Here is a 17519-nt window from a genome sequence, read left to right on the forward strand (position 1 = left end):
AAGTAGCATGTAAAAAGTAGAAAACCCATCCCCCAAACCTACTTATCCTAACTAAACTACTAACCTAATCTAACCTGACACTAACCCTGTAAAACCTACTATAAAACATTGAAACAAATGAGGAGGGAGGGGACAGAACTGAGGGTGACAGGCATTAAGCCAATAACAGATTGGCCCTCTTGAGTTTTCATTTTATGAACTTCAGCCTCTTAGTGTTATTCTCTACCTCCTTCTCCAGACTGCCCAACTTTTTAAGGACCAGTGTCATATCCCTCTGTAGCTCCTTTATTTTATTCATGTCCATGGCTGCAGGTGGGGTGGGCTGTGGCACAGATGTTGAGGGCGTAGCAGCTGAGGCTGTAGTGATGGTGGCAGCTGTGCCCCCCTGCACAGCCGTGGTGCTTGGTCCTCTCTGTGTGCCCAGTGTGGGTCCCCCTTGGGTGAATGCCTGTCATTCCCCAGTGGATTGCTCCCTGAGATAACGGCGTGTCATCCTCCAGAACCCAGGTTCCACTGCCAGGATTTGCCTATAGCAGTCTGACCTCTTCTTAAATGCCCGCAGTTCCTCATTGTTCATGTTTGGAGCTGTTAAATTGAGACAGGCAACCATTAGTGTCAGCATTGTGTGGAGTATGTGCAGATTATTAGCTTACACTCTACATCTAATTGCACATGCTTTCCAACTCACATTCCGGATAAAACAATGGCCCTGATAAATACAACAGCAATGCTGCCTTAGCATCATTTCATTGACACCAAAGCGACTCACAACAAGATTAGGAACCAAACCAAATTAGGTGTGCGTTGATTTTGTGCCATGTGTAACAATGCAAAGGCAGCATCAACTTTACATGGATCAAAGCCAATATTCCTTATCATCTGCGTCAATTTTCAACCATACATCACCAGTAGCTTGAATATGTTCTTGGGAGTATGGGATGCAGTTGGTAACCGTAAAGGGTCAGTGTTCATAGGTACACATGCAAGACTGATCAAAATGACTGTCACCTACACTGTGAGCATCACATTTATCTACAAATGTACTGTTCCTCTCACCCTGTGCTTCAGGGGGGACAGCCATGCAATACATCATCTCAACTGTCCAGGTCATCCACCAAGACATTCCCATTCCTACATGGATTCAGGGAGTGGACCATATGTTTGGAGGGCTGCCAACTAGGAAGCTGGTATCCATAGGTCTATCACATCTACATTCATGTGTCCAGGTGTAGACACCAATCAATACCTGATTTGCCAATAATATTCCTCACACACCCATATCCATGCCTGCACACGCCTGGCCTTGACCTGCATGCACGCCTATTACATTCCACATAAGTGTCACGTAAATGGAGTACAAAATATGGAGCACCATGCTGGGGAACAATTGCCCACCCAGTCCTACATATACATAACAATACAGGGATGCACCAATTTGTGTTCAAAATGGTGCATCACTGTGTTGTGAGAATGACTGTGTGTCCCTGTGCCAATATTCTCACAGAGGGGCACTTCTTAGTCACATATGGGCCTACATGTGTCTTGTCATCGCCTTGTTTACACGATGCTGCCCATTGAGCACCACAAGCCTCAGAAGATATGACTCTCTGCTCGTGCATGGGGAATCCTTAAATAGGACACAGTGTCACCCTCCAGCCAACTTTGATATCTGATCATTTTACAGCTCATCACTTCTAGCATTGTGTGCAACACATATGCCTCACTCACAGAAAATGACCTCAATCACTACACAGGGCAGACATTACTACACTTACTGGATACATCTGGGTCCTCAAATCTTGCTACTTCGCCGATGGTGTAGGGGGCAGGTCCACCTGTAAGATATGGATGGAAAACCATGCTTAGTGTCATATCACTGTCACTGCTAGTGGACAACATATTACCATGTGTACTATTTTAGAGGAGTAAGCTAGTTATCCTGGTGTAAGATAGTGCAACAGACACACCACTGCAAACTCACGATGACACTGACATTCAGGTGAGTGATAGCCACACATCTGCACACTTACACTGGGTTTGAGACTCATGTAGTGCTACACCCTGCAACAAACATATGTGGCCAATCTATAGAAGATGGAACTCCATGGTATGATGGGGAGTTGGGTGACAAATACATGACACTACCCTGGTGCTCTGCAAGACAACTGACTCAAGTATTCTGGCTTGTCCTGCAAGGAACCCAGAGGCACTTTGTGATGGACATGCGGCTCAATTTTAAGTCTGCAATGATCACGCGTTGAGTAATCCATGACTGATGTGGCAGTCGTCTGATGGTATCAAATGCCCCATTGCCAGTGCCCCCTAGGGCGGGTAAGCCCCCTTTGCTAACATAATGCCAGGGATCATGTGTGGGAAATGATGACAATGTAGCGCTATACATGGATTTCCCTAATCTGCTGACAGAATACACTTAAATATAGTATGCTGGTGGTGTCTTGGTGTATCATACATGACACTATGCTGCGGGCACCTGTGCTGCCATGGCCCCTGAAATGTGTGACTTAGTGATGGTTGTGCATGACTCACCAAACATCTGACCTGCATTGGTAAAATGGTAGAACATGTGAACTCCATGTCTAGACTGGCGCAGCTAGACTTCATTCTGGTTGCATGCAACCTGTCTACAAGCATTGCTTGCAGCACTCCAACACATCTACTACTCTCATTCAAGAGTGGTGAACAGTAAATAGTATGCCAATGGGAGACTCACCAACAGGACCACCGATCACCACATCAAGATGGTCAAGCAGTTCCAGCTCCCTGGTCACCAGATCTGCCCAGCGATGCTTGAGCTGGTGCTCGTTGCGCCTGCTGTGAAACACCCTCTTCAGGTGGTGGAACGCCTTGCCCCACCGCAGCCGCCTTACCTCCATCCAGTATCTTGGATCACATGGCCCCCATCTCCAACATTAATGGCAAGTAGTGGGCTACCAGCCCCACGAAGCCTCCCAGCTCCTCCCCCCCATCCATGTCAACCTCCCCCTACTAGACATATCTATCAGGTACAGGATGACGACAATAATGAAAATAAACCAAATCAATAGAAAGGAAACTTAAGGCCCAAAAATGTATCCCAACAATCCCAACTTATCAACTATTCCTGACAGACACCCAACAGTACAAGTACAATGATATACACAAAAAAACATAAAAATTTAGTGACAGTCGGACAAAGCACAGTCAAAAATATGAAAAACACAACAGGAGGGACAACACCAGATACAATACTGAGCAAAAACACACCACCAACTCCAGGACACAATCACACAGTCAAAAGAGGCACAGACTGTAAAGAGAAAGTAAAGTACACCCACTGTGCCATGCTTGTAAACAGGATTTCCTATTACATCACTTACTGTCCCTGTGCGTCATGTTTTCTGTTATGCGTGTATTTATTTGACACATGTGATATTTGCATGAGTATTTCAGACACATGACCTACGGGCGTCTTTTTTTTAACGCATTACCTTTATTTGTTGAATTAACAGAAAATCAGTATTGAGATGAGTGCGAAGGGGGAACTCACGCTAAGGGCCCATGGGTCAAATACTTTGAGTTTGCATATGTTTTCGATGCATTTGTGTACATTTTTTTACTCTATTCCTATTGCGTGATTTTGTTCCATTGTTTATGCATGCACTCTGCATCAACATACAAATGGAATAGGCTGTGCAGTAGTGTGGCATATTGTGTATGGCCACATGTGGTAGTCCATACAACAATGTGGACACCGATGTGTGTGTTACATAGTCAACAGCATGCAAATATTTGCATGTTGTGCATATGTATGCATGTGTGACAACAGTGTATTCACATATGTATGGCAGTCAGTACTATGCATCAGTTTTGGTATGTGATTATGAATTGTGTTTACTTATGTGATGTGTGTAGTTTTCTTACAGAGCATAACATTTAAGATGACAAATACAGCTCAGGCATTGTTGATGATGGCTGATGAATGCTATCAAGGAAATGTTACCCGACAACTGTCTCCTTATGTAGATATTGAGTTTATGGGGACTTGTGTGTAGACTACACATATGTCTGACATGTGTACATATTTGGCACATACTGTGATTGACACACTGCCTACATTCTGCCCATATCATGTTTTGAACACAAATGTTTGATTGAACTCATTAAATTTAGCAATGGTTCTAATTTTTGTGTGCTGGGCCTGCAGCCCTAGCTGCATATGTTCTCATCCATTCTAATGTGCATTCAACAGACATGTCTGTGCAAAGTGTGAGAACATGTGTACCCTGTGTCCGGATTGAGCCCCATGGCAGTGGCAGGACTGATTTACATGGATGTACTGCCCAGGCCCAACGTCTTCCATTGCTTGTCATACATGGGCTAATCATGATGATCATTGTTACCAATGATGTCCCCCTCCTTGTCACACATTCGCCATGCAGCCATTGCAACTCTCACACTGAGTTGTGACAGTGGTCTATTCAAACATTACAGTCTAACAAAATTTTGCCATCCACTGCCTCATGTCTGGGGCCCTTGTTTACCTCCTATTTGGATGTGTTGTAGTTGTGTGTGATGAGCTATTGTTGTACAAGTTGGCACGTGGATGTAATTCATATGTTGTGGGCCATAGATTGTGTCCTTCCGTTGTCACATTCAAATGATGAGGCTATTTGTGATGTGTGTGATAGTAGCAGTTGAATCTTACGCACCACGTGATGTAGCTACAGTACTTTCAGATTAGTGTTTGTAACATGCTGCCTGAGGTTAGACTCACAATCCTGAGGTATATGTTGTGGAGACTGAAGAGACCAAAGCTGGATTGTGTGAAAAAGTGAGGTGTTTATTGACAAAATGTACAAGGTGAGTTACGTGATTATTAAGTGAAGAAGTTTTCAACTATGTGCAGTCTGCGGAGTATCCCAGTAGCTGTGTTGTGCTGTTCCCTCTCATTTTCTTCACCAACATCCTCCTCCTCCTCCTCAGGCAGGTCATCAACCTGCTCATAAAAGGGGACGTTTATCCGCACGCGTATGTTGTGCAAGATAGCACATGTCATTATGATCTTGCAGACAATGTATGGGGCATATAGGAGGATGCCTCCTGTGATGTCCAGGCACCTGAATCTGGACTTCAGGATGCCAAATGTCCTCTCCACAATAGTCTGTGTCCTCCGATGTCCATCATTATATGGACATTCGGCTGCTGTGCTTGGGTTGGGAAATAGGGTCATTATCATGGCTGTATGCCATAACCCGGATCCGCTGCAAAAGATTGAAGGAGTAAGTTGTTGTTAAGGCTTGCAACAGGTTTGTCATGTACTGTGGCAGTTGATATTTTGAGTTGGTTGTGACTCATATGTGTTTGTGGTATGCTGTGAGTTCCTATCCTTGTGTAAGGTCTCCTCAGCACTGGGTTGTTTGACATGACAATCTTGTGTTTGACCCAAGGACCTGGGACATATGATTTGGATTCCAAACTGATGGTCAGTATGGATGTACTATGCGTTGTGTAGTGCACCTTTGTATCAGTGTGCTATCGCTAGAGAGGGAATGACACATCCTCACAACACAATGCGGTCAGATGTGGTGGCAACATGGTAGCACTACAGAGCTTGGATATCCTATCCATTTTGACCTGTGTCATTGCAGATGATGTGCGACACTTAGGGCCTTTGACATTGGTAAGTGACAATCTACAATACATCTCCACAATTGGCTCCACTGTACTGCAACATTTAGACTATGCAAGAATGTCCCATATGTGACATGTTACTAGGCAACCCTTTGTTGTCCCCTGTGCCAGTTGCTCATATGCAGCCGTGCACCTACATGACCTACCTTGCACCAGGATACTTGGCCAGCTGCCTTGTGGAGGTGGATACATCTGTGCAGAAAGGGACACCACCCTATCCATATGCTGTTTTGATGGCCAATTGGCTCTTTCTGTGTGTGCAGCAGTATGCAGCATGCATTTGTGCCACAATCATCTGAGTTCAAAGCACAGTCCACTTCCTTATTGCAACTTGCTAACAGCACCCCTGGGGTGGTGTTTGTTGTTGGCACTGCCTCAGGTTTTAGGTGACACTTACATATGAGTCAGCATCATCATGCTATGTATCTTTTGGTGACAGACCTGTAGCAACACATGTTGCACACACCTTCCAGACTACAAACTGCATGGGAGGGTGGCCGATTTACAATGTGGCTTCAAGTCATTAAAAAATGGTAATCTACAAAGTTGTACATACAGTGCAGGCCATGACAATAGTACTGTGGGCTTTTGTATAGGTCCGTTGGTGATCCAGAGTGGCAGCAAATGTTTGTGGAAGCCATGAGGTGTCCAAGGCTGTGTATCCCATTGTTACAGGATGACCAACATAACTACCAGTGTCTCTCCTGTCTTCAAATACATGAATCAGCATTTATACTGTCAACACATGCAAAGTGCAGGCTATGGGATGGAGCTCAGCTACTTAGCAAATGTGTCCCTTGGCACAGTGCATGTGAGGTCAGTGATGTCCTGTATTCTCCTACAGGGTCCTACTATGGCACCCATGATCTGCACTGTCTGACAGTGACTCTGCCCCATGGTAAGCCATTTATTGTATCTGGTACAGACATGATGATGTTATGGGCCAGTAAGTGGTGCATGTGAAGTGGCACTACAGTAGGTGTGGTATCACTTAACACGCATCTGGCACATGATATGTGATGGGCACTGACCTTGTATTCCTATATGTGTGAGCCAATTCATCAGGCAGATGCCTCTGCACACTACAGGTAGGTCAGGTATGTGTTGATGAGACGTAGTTGGTATAGGCAGCAGTTGTCTGGTATTTGATATTTGTTCTGGCAATTATTTGCACGGTATGACTTGAGAGATCTGTGCCTCTATGGAACTTACATGACATGGGCATGGTGTATGCCATTGACATGGCTGTGCTATTCTTTGTTTGGCGTACTGTGTGTGAAGTGTACATAGTAGGCAACCTGTGGGAACTTGTAGGGGTCTGTGTAGTTCTGTTAGCAAAGGGTACATGTCTGCACCTGTCTGTCCTTCATGTGGTATGCCTGTCAAGAAGCGGGTGTGTTACGCACATGTGGATGTATGTGTTTGTGGTGTGCACTAATTGTGCTGTACTGCAGCATGATGCATATGTGTTGTTACCTGCACATCTGTGTTACCCTGGCCGTGTGTTAATGTAGTGGTGTATGTCTGGTGTGTCCTACAGGGTTGGTGTGTTGTGTTTATTTAGCTAGGTTTGTTGACTTACCCACAAGTAGGCCATTTCCATATTGTCCATCCTGGAATTCTTCATTGATTCTGCTGTGCCAGAATATGAAGGCATCATGGACACTCCCAGAATACTTGGCCAAAATCTTTATGAATAGTCCCTGGTGGTCCACTATGGCCTGCACATTAATGGAATGCATGTGCGTGCGATTCCGGTATAAGTGCTCGGTTGCTGCAGGTTGTACAAGTCAGACATGGATGCAGTCAATTTCACTGAGCACATGCGGGAAGCAATTGATTTGATAGAACCCCTGTTTGTTCTCCTGCTGCTTTTGCTGGGTGTTGGTGATGCTGGTGTAGCGGGATGTCAGGGAGATAATAGCATCTTAACACCTTTGACAGGAATGCATAGAATGACGGCTGTGAGACACCAGCAACAAGGGCACCCATTGTTTGGAATGAGCCAATTGCCATGTGCAGGACAGCTAGCAGCTTTGGCACAGGTGGTATGTTGCACGGGGTCTGCAGGCTAGCTGTGACTTGTGGCTCAATGTGGTGCAGCAGGTGTCGTATGGCTTGCTGGTTCAGTCTGTAGGTCCTAATGATGTCCTGGTCCCTGAGGCCAAGGAGGGTTGTCCTGGTTCTGAAAACCCTTTCCTGCCTTCTGCATTGCCTTTGAAGCAAATCAGTGTTAAATTAATTTTTTGGGTCCTGCTCCCACCTGTGCGTTATTTTTGCCCGGGCTGATAAATATTTTTTGGGACAGGAATGCCTACCTTGCATTTCATTGACGCAAGGAGGTTTCACACATCCTAAAAATGATGCTGACACCAATATTTTGACGCTAGATGGGTCTAGTGTCAAAATATAAATGTGGCATTGAGTTTGCACTAAATTAGCATTAAAAAAAGACGTTAATTCAGCTCAAACAGAGTCTAAATATGCCCCTTATTTTCTACACACTGTCTTACATTTAGAAGGAAAAAATGTAGAGAAAGACAAGGGGCAATAGCATTTGTTTTCTATCTTGTTCTTCTATTCTGTGTTCCCCCAAGTCTCCCGATAAAAATGGTACCTCACTTGTTTGGGTAAGCCTAGTGCCCGTGACAGGAAACACAACGTGGACACGTCACATTTTTACATTGAAATCTGACTTGTTTTTGGAAAGTGCCTAGCTGTGGATTTTGGCCTCTAGCTCAGCCAGCACCTTGGGAAACCTAGCAAACCTTTTTGAAAACAAGATGACTAGGGAAATCTAGAAAGGGGTGACTTTTGGGACTCTCAATAAGTTCTGTTACCCAGAATACTTTGCAAACCTATAAATTTGGTTAAAAAAAAAACATTTTTCCTCATATTTTGGGGATGGAAAGTTCTGGAATCTGAGAGGAGCCACAAACTTCCTTCCACTCAGGATTCTCCCAAGTCTCCGAGTAAAGATGGTACCTCACTTATGTGGGTAGGCCTAGTGCCTATGACATGAAATGCCCCAAAAGACAACGTGGACACATCACATTTTCCCAAAGAAAACTGACCTGTGTTTTGCAAAGTGCCTAGCTGTGGATTTTGGCTTCTAGATCATCGGGCACCTAGGAAAACCTAGCAAGCCTGTGCATTTTTGAAAACTAGACACCTAGGGAAATCCATGATGGAGTGACTTGTGTGGCTCTCACCAGGTTCTGCTACCCAGAATTCTTTGCAAATATCAAACTTTGGGAAAAAAAAACACTTTTTCTTTGCATTTAGGTGATGGAAAGTTCTGGAACCTAAAAGAAGCCACAAACGTCCTTCCACCAGCATTCCCTCAACTCTCCCAATAAAAATGGTACCTCACTTGTGTCGGTACAACCAGTGCCTGCGACAGGAAATGTCCCAAGCACACAACGTTGACAGATCACGTTTCCCCCCCAAAAAACTGACCTGTTTTTTGGAAAGTGCCTAGCTGTGGATTTTGGTCTCTAGCTCAGGTGGCACCTAGGAAAACCTACAAAACATCTGCATTTTTTAAACTAGACACCAAGGGGAACCTAGGATGGGGTAACTTGTGGTGCCCTTACTAGGTTCTGTTACCCAGAATCCTTTGCAAACCTCAATATTTGGCAAAACAAAAAACACTTTTTCCTCACATTTAGGTGATAGGAAGTTCTGGAATCTGGGAGGAACCATAAATGTCCTTTCATCCAACATTCCCCCTTGTCCTGCAATAAAAATGGTACTTCACTTGTGTGGGTGGGCCTAGTGCCCGGGACTGGGAATGGTCCGAAACACAACATGGACACATCAAATTTTTCTTATGCAAACTGACCTGTTTTTTGCAAAGTGCTTAGCTGTGGATTTTGGCCTCTAGCTCATCCAGCACCTAGGGAAACCCAGCAAACTTGGCCATTTCTGAAAGCTAGACACCTAGGGAAACCCAGTATGTGATAACATGTGGCACTCTCACCAGGTTCTTTTACCCAGAATCCGTTTTAAACCTCAAACTTTGGCAAATAAACACTTTTTCCTCATATTTTGGTGCTGCAAGTTTCTGAAATCCGAGGGGAGCCACAAACTTCCTTATACCCAGCATTCTCCCACACCTCCCAATAAAAATGGTACCTCACATGTGTGGGTAGGCCTACTGCCCGCGACAGGAAATGCCCCAACAAAATGCTACTTGGACACATCAAAATTATCAATTACAAAACTACCTGTTTTTGTTGGGGAGGGGGGCATCTGCGTTTTTGGTCCAGGGATCAGCCGCCATCTGGGAAACCTACCAAACCCTGACATTTCTGAAAACAAGACACCCGAGGGAGTCCCGGGAAGAGTGACTTGCGTGGATCCCCCAGTGTTTTCTTACCCAGAATCCTCCGCAAACCTCAAAATTACCTTAAAAAAATCATATTCCCCCCACATTTCTGTGTGGGATCACTGCACCGGCAGAAATTTCCTACCACCCAATGTTCCACTCAGTCTACCAATAAAAATGATACCTCACTTTTGTAGGTGTGACAAGTGCCTGTGACAGGGAAGAGCCAAAAACATGTCAAAATTTAAGGGGAACCAAAGCGGGTCCAAAAGGGCAGTTTAAAAAAAAAAAAAAACATTTTCAGGTTGCCAAGTAGGGCATTATTTTTATCGGTATAGATGTGACAACGTTGGGTGGTAGGAATGTTGCGCATCCTTGCAGATTCTGGAAGGTTCCATCACAAAAATGTGGGGAAAATGTGTGATTTCAAGCAAAGTTGGAGGTTTGCAGGGCATTGTGGTTATGAAAATGGTATGGGGTACATGTGAAGCATACCACCCTGGATTCACAAAGATGTTTAGTTTTCAGATGTGTCTTGGTCTCGTAGATTTGTCTAGATGGCAGCATGCCAAAGTCGAAAAAGTGCAGCCCTCACCATTCCAAGTAGGACAATTTTCAGAGTTAACCAAGCTCTCATGGCCCAAATGTAAAATCAAAACCCAAAATAATCAAATGTCCTCTTGCTGGCCATTGGGATAAGATCTTTTAGTTTGGGGGGGGAGAGCTGAAAGACTGTTACCCCCCTTCAGTTGGGATGGGGCAGAACCATGCCCATACTTGTTGGGAGCAACCACCCCACTATTTTGTATTTTTTTTTTTAATTCCCTGGCATCTAGTTGGCTTTCTGCCCCCTGGTGAGTGGAAATGGGGTAATTGCCCCATTTAACCACCGGTGGACAGTACAACTTTATTTGGGGTAGGAGATTTATCCACAATCCCACCCTCTTTTAAAAAAAAAAAGCTTCCCTGCTGTTTAGTGGGCTTTAAGCCCCCCTTGGGGCCAGATGGGCCTTACAAAAATAGTAATGTGCCCCATGGGAGAGACCCTTGGCCAAGGGGCTGCCCCCCGAAACAAAACACACACACACACCAAACCCTGGTGCCTAAGAGATTTCTGCACCCCTTGGCAGCAGATTGGCCTAATAAAAGTATGCCAATCTGCCCCCAAGGGAGTCAGAAATGGCCCAAAGTAAAATTGCCCCCCAGGGGAGCGATCGTTGTCTAAGGGGTCGCTCCCCTTGGTGAAAGTGGCGCAAAAAAATCCCTGGTGTGTATTGGCTCTGCCCCCCTTGGAGGCAGATTGCCCTAATAAAAATAGGCCGATCTGCCCCTAAGGTGGGCAGAAATGGCCTAAAATAAAATGTCCCCCCAGGAGAATGATCCTTGCCTAAGAGGTCGCTTCTCATCTGTAAAAAATAAAAAATAAAAAGATCCCTGGTGCCTAGTGATTTCTGCCCCTTTTGGGGGCAGATCGACCTAATTAAAATCGGCTGATCTGCCCCAAGGAGGGCAGAAAAGCCAATTAAAAAAATGCACCTCCATGGCAGTAACCCTTGCCTAAGGGGTCACTCCCCTTGTGTGAAATTAGGGTGAAACATTTCCTGGTGTCCAGTGCTTTCTACCCCACTTGGGGGCAGATTGGCCTAATAAAAATAGGCCGATCTGCCCCCAAGGGGGGCAGCAATTGCCTAAAATAAATGTGCCCTCCAAGGGAGTGACACTTCCCTAAGGGGCCGTTCCCTTCCTGTAAAAAAAAAAAAATCCCTGGTGCTTAGAGGTTTCTGCCCCCCCTTAGGCCTAATTAAGATAGGCCGATCTGCCCCCAAGGGGGATTGAAATGGCCTTAGAATAAATTGCCCCTTTAAGGAGTGACCCTTGCCCAAGGGGCCACTCCCCTCATGTGTTCCCATATTGTAAATAAAAATCCCTGGTGTCTAGTGTCATTTCTGCAGCACGATTGCTCAGAGAGACATTAAAAGGAAAATACTTTCCTTTCCTTTTCATGCCTCTGTAATAGTTACGTCCTCGGCACAGCAGAGTTGTAGCCGATGATGTAACTGTTATGTCCCAGGCACCCAAGGGGTTAACGTATTGGTGTTTTTATATGCTTTACACACCTGTCTCCTAATTTAAACCTGCCTGCTCGTTGCCAGATACCAAGGGATGAGCAAGGGAATAATTTATTGAGACCTTAACTGGATGTTATATTGTGATTGTGGCCTTATTTCTAGTGGTAGGTCCCTACCAACCCCTACTAATAAACCACCCTCCAGCAACTTGTAATTCTACAAATGGCTTAATTGCCTGTAATGAAAATATGACCTGTAGTTGTGTCCTTAGTGATAAACCCTTGTCTAATACAACATTTCCATGGAGAAAGGTGTCCCTAAGTTCATCAATAAAAGATGGATGTCAGCTTTCTGACCTCTTCTGCTGCATTATTTAAAAATGGTGATTTGTAGGTAAGAGAAAGCTTGATCAGATGATCTCAGCAGAAAAGTCTACATTATAAGCTTAGTGAGCTTCACTGTTCTTATAAATATATACATTGATTTACAGCAGTAGTTTCCAAACTTTTTACTTCTATGGACCCCCACTTTATTGTTACTGAAACCCAGGGACCCCCCACGGAATCATTACTGGAATCCAGGGACCCCCCACGGAGTCATTACTGAAAGCTGGGGACCTAAAATGTTATCATCAAATTTTTAAAGCAGTCGCGGACCACCTGAGGATGCTTCGCGGACCCCAGGAGTCCCTGGACCACAGGTCGGGAACCACTGATTTACAGCATGCAATTAAGAAGCTACTTCAGAGGAATGAGTGTGCTATGTTAATTGCATTGCACATGATAAATAATACAGGAGAACAGCAAACCTAAAATACAATCAACAACAGTATCAATATTATGGTTGAAGAGTCAATTCAGGTCAGCTAGTTAGTAAATTCAGATTTTTTTAACTATTATATGTTTGTATATTTTTGTCAAAATAAATGTTTTGTTGATTGATATATCCACTCAGAATTTGTCAAATGAATCTTCAACTGCAAACGTTTCAGAGCTTTCCCTAAAATCCCCACTGCCCCAAAAAGAATTGCCAACTGTATGCAGTGAGCATACACTTCGATAATGTCACATGAAAACTCCCTAATTGGCTGGTGTCGCTTCATCATCTGGGCTGCAGATCCTACATTATGCTCCTAAATGTGAACCTTGCTACAACCATCTATTTTACCTATCCCTGTGTTTGATAACCTCATGTTAGTGGTCCCTGAGGGACAAATTCATAAATTTGTAAATTAAGTATATCAAAATTACTCCATCATTTCCCGCAAATTTCAGACTTTAATGGATTTCACAAAGAGTTCTCAGAGTACTCCTGAGGAGCTGCACTTAAAGCCTATCAGGATTACATACAACTACAAAATAGTTCTTCATCTGGAAGGTTGGCTCATTTTTGTTTTTGTCTGCACTGGATAGATCTTTTTCTACATGGAAAATGTAAATTCTTCTATGTCCTCCTTTTCCCACCTTATAAATAGATTAATACCTGCCCCTACCAGGATTAAATTTGCAGCTGTTTCCAGGATGGGAACTACAGGCTAATAAATAGTGAATACCCACAAACTTGCAAGTGAGTGGGTGTTCACCTCATTTTTGAAGTGGTCCCATCCTGAAATGTCAACAGCCCACCCATGGAAGATTTATCCCCACTTATAATGACATCATACTGGAGAGTTTTTCATGTGGGAAAACCCATTATGAGTGTGTTAGACCTGACTGCCTTAGGGTGGTCATCCCACAACTTGTTGCCTGCCTCCCTCCACTTTTTGGACACAGTTTTTGCTGGTTTTACGACTTTGCACACTTTACCACTGCTAACCAGTGCTCAAGTGCCCATGCTCTCTCACTTAAATTTGGTAACATTGGTTCATCCCCAATTGGCATATCTGATTTACTTGTAAGTCCCTGGTAGAGTGCACTACCTGTGCCCAGGGCCTGTAAACTGCATGTTTTTAGTGGGCCTGCAGCACTGGTTAGTGCCTCCCACATAAGTAGCCCCTTAACCATGACTCAGGCCTGCCATTGCAAGGCATGTGTGTACAGTTTCACAAGGGTTGAGGGGGCTATGAATCTAAATGAGGAGGTTGGATGTGGGTGCCCCGTTTAGGAGCGCAGCACTCTTTTTTTTAAAAAAAAGTTACATTAGTTGATGGGCTGCAGCACATTAAAGGTAATTCTGTGGTCCTGTCATCTGAGCAAGAGGTCCACCCCTTAATCGCCTTGGGGTGGTAATAAAACCACATCAAGCCTTTTGAATGTCACTAATCTGCTGTCTTCTCCACCCTTCTGCTTCCCTCCTCTTCCCTTCCTTAACATTTTCAATCTGTTTTATTCCAACTCTATTATTTACACTTCATAAGTTGACTTGCCTGTAATAACATAATATGTGTTTCAAAGCCCCCTACCTGCCTCTGGCTCCTCCACCCTAACATTAGGAATCTTCCTCCTATTAGAGGGTTCCAGGTGATTCAGACCCAACTCCACCCCAAAGAGCCACGCTATACTTGGTGAAAAGCTTGCAGGGCAATCGGCATGAGGTAATGTTGTCTATCAAATTTTCTTAATTCCTCACGTGTCTCTTTTTTGTTCCACAACCTTCAAAAGAAAGACTCACCAAGTTTACCCTCCCTTTCTAACCATATGCAAAATCAACTGATCCTTGTCAGAATGCCCTCACCACATGCTCTCTTTGCTCTTTTTCCCTTTGTCTGGCTGATTAGTCCTTGCCTCCCGCTAAAACCCCTCAATTGCTTTAATGTTACTAGTGTGTCTGCCAGCTTGAGTCTATAGCATTTCACCCTTACACAGGGACACAGGAGGGAAGGAAAATACTCAAGGTTAGGTTAATCTTGAGAAACTGCAGTGCTCTCAGCTCTGAGGCCAACCTAATGTGCAAGACAGGATGTCACTGGGCCCTTGTCCCCAACTCCAACACCATTTATGAGCCAGCATTCTGATGTATCCCTCCCACAAAGACTTAGGGGGTTATTCTAACTTTGGAGGAGTGTTAATCCATCCCAAAAGTGACGGTAAAGTGACGGATATACCACCAGCCGTATTACGAGTTCCATAGGATATAATGGACTCGTAATACGGCTGGTGGTAAATCCGTCACTTTTCCGTCACTTTTGGGACGGATTAACACCTCCTCCAAAGTTAGAATAACCCCCTTAGTCCCAGTTAGTGCCCAAGTATGGATGCTGATGCATAACTGGCACTTGGTGGCACCCACCACCTTCATCTTTACCGGTCCCCCAAACCGAGGCCCATGCTGCACCCCACAACTCTCCCTCAAATGTTCTCTGACCTATCCCACACTTCACCACACCTTCAAAGGAGCTCCTGTTGGTAATGGAGTCAAGAACGGTGGAAGATTCATTATATGCACTAACCTAGTACAGTATATATGTAGTAAAATATAAGGAAAGTCACAAACAAATGTATAATAGTTAATATAAAAATGTAGAAAGGATGTAAACCTGTGCATTATATTAGTCTGTGCATATTGCCCTCTGATGGTTGAGCCCTAATTTCAAGAAAATAGACAATTTTCCATTGGAAGAGAAGAGGTATAGAATCTACATAAGTAAAACCAAGGCTGAACAGAGTCAATTGATCATACCATGTTATATGAAGGTAGGATGACAAATCCCTAAGGAGATATCGCACCTTGGTTAGATCAGTCCCATTTGCTTTTAGCCAGAGCATCATTCCCTCTTTGTATGAGTATGAGTTCTGGATGTGTGAGAAAGTGTTGTCATGATTATGATGTGTGTGAGAAAAATAGCATTTCACACAGTGATGAGAATGCACTACATATAGGACTTATTGGCCTATTGCATTTGTCTCACATGCATACAGATGAAGATAGCAATATTGGGCATCACTAATTCAATGATGTGTCATATAAATAGAACATAAAATAATTACTATAAAAATATATGCTTTTAGTAACAAACAAGCATAATAGTGTTATAACGTATGGCAGTAGCCTTAATACTGTTATAACTTACAGCAAAACAAAAGGTTATGGCCCCAAGTTTGAGTTCCTCATCCACCTCCATCACCTCTACCCTACCACAAGTACCTCACATTGAGCAAGTGAGAAAGGTGAACGTAAATGTTAATATTCCATGGAGGTGGGAATTCTGTTCGGTTTTACAACTGTAAAAATTGTTTTACTCTTAACTGAATGGTACTGGTATTGCTTTATCAAATGAAAACAGTAAAATTGCATGTGATTTTACCAATATCCCAGTACCATGCAACTTGTAAGCAGACTGCATACTTTAGATACTTGGGGATGTGGGCCATAGGCCAGACATCAATCAATCAATCAATCAATCAATCACTGCATTTGTAAAGCGCGCTACATACCCGCGAGGGTCTCAAGGCGTTGGGGAGGGGGGGTGCTACTGGTCGAAGACATCACACAGCCCTGACACAGTAGGAACACAACTGGTCACATATGGAATACTTTGATGGACATTTGGGAGCTTGTCTATGGGGAAAAGCGTCTTTACAGTTGGAAGTTGTTTTTGGATTCCAGACAGCTTCAGCAAGCAGTTGCATTCAAATCAATCCAGAAAAGGTTTCAGAAAGGCAGGCAGACTGAAACACACATTGTGAAGGGTTTTGTCAACCAGACAAATCTTTAAGTGGTAGAAGAGATCCTCTTCTCGTTGAAGAAGGACATGTGAGAGTTTTGATCAGCTTCCACTTGATCAAGTCTAAGGTTACGGATTTTATGTCGATCTGCACTGTAGTGGCAATGGTCTTAGGAAAAGCATGAAGAAAGTCCACATTCTTTTTTCAATGCTGTGGCCATTAGCTTTTTTAATTTTGAAACGTTTTTGCCACAACCTGTTGTGCCGTTCCCATTTTGGTAAAATTACTACATGTTTTAGGGTGGCACCACCACCGATTGTGGATGACTGAGTCATTTTTACACCATCTGTAAGCTGCCTTTTTCCTGGCTAGCCCTCAGTGCCTCACCTAACCCTAGAAAAAAAAGGTGATTTGTGGTAACCTATTCGTGAAACTCTGACTCCTCACGGAGGTCGTGATGAACAGACCTTTTTCTCAGTTACTCATAGACTCACACATGTCAAGGTGTAATAAGAGGTGCGAAATGAATTTCAATGCATGTATTGAAGTGATTGCATCCTATTATAAAAAAGCATGAATTGCCACACAGCTGGACTGCTGTCCTGGAAGGACTGCTTTCTGCTTTGCTGAGTTGTCCTGCTGCCTGCTGATCTTCTCCCTGCTGAGGGTCAGGACTGGACCCATCTCACCTGAACTCAGAGTGCCTCCAATGGCTTGTTGGTTTACCCCTTGTTCTTCTGCGGTCCCAGGAGCATCAAAGACTGCCTGCATCCAGCACTTCAACTCTGTCTGCTGTGAATCCAGCTCTGCTAAGTGGTGCCAAAC

The sequence above is a fragment of the Pleurodeles waltl genome, chromosome 9, assembly GCF_031143425.1.
Source record: "Pleurodeles waltl isolate 20211129_DDA chromosome 9, aPleWal1.hap1.20221129, whole genome shotgun sequence".
NCBI lineage: Eukaryota > Metazoa > Chordata > Amphibia > Caudata > Salamandridae > Pleurodeles > Pleurodeles waltl.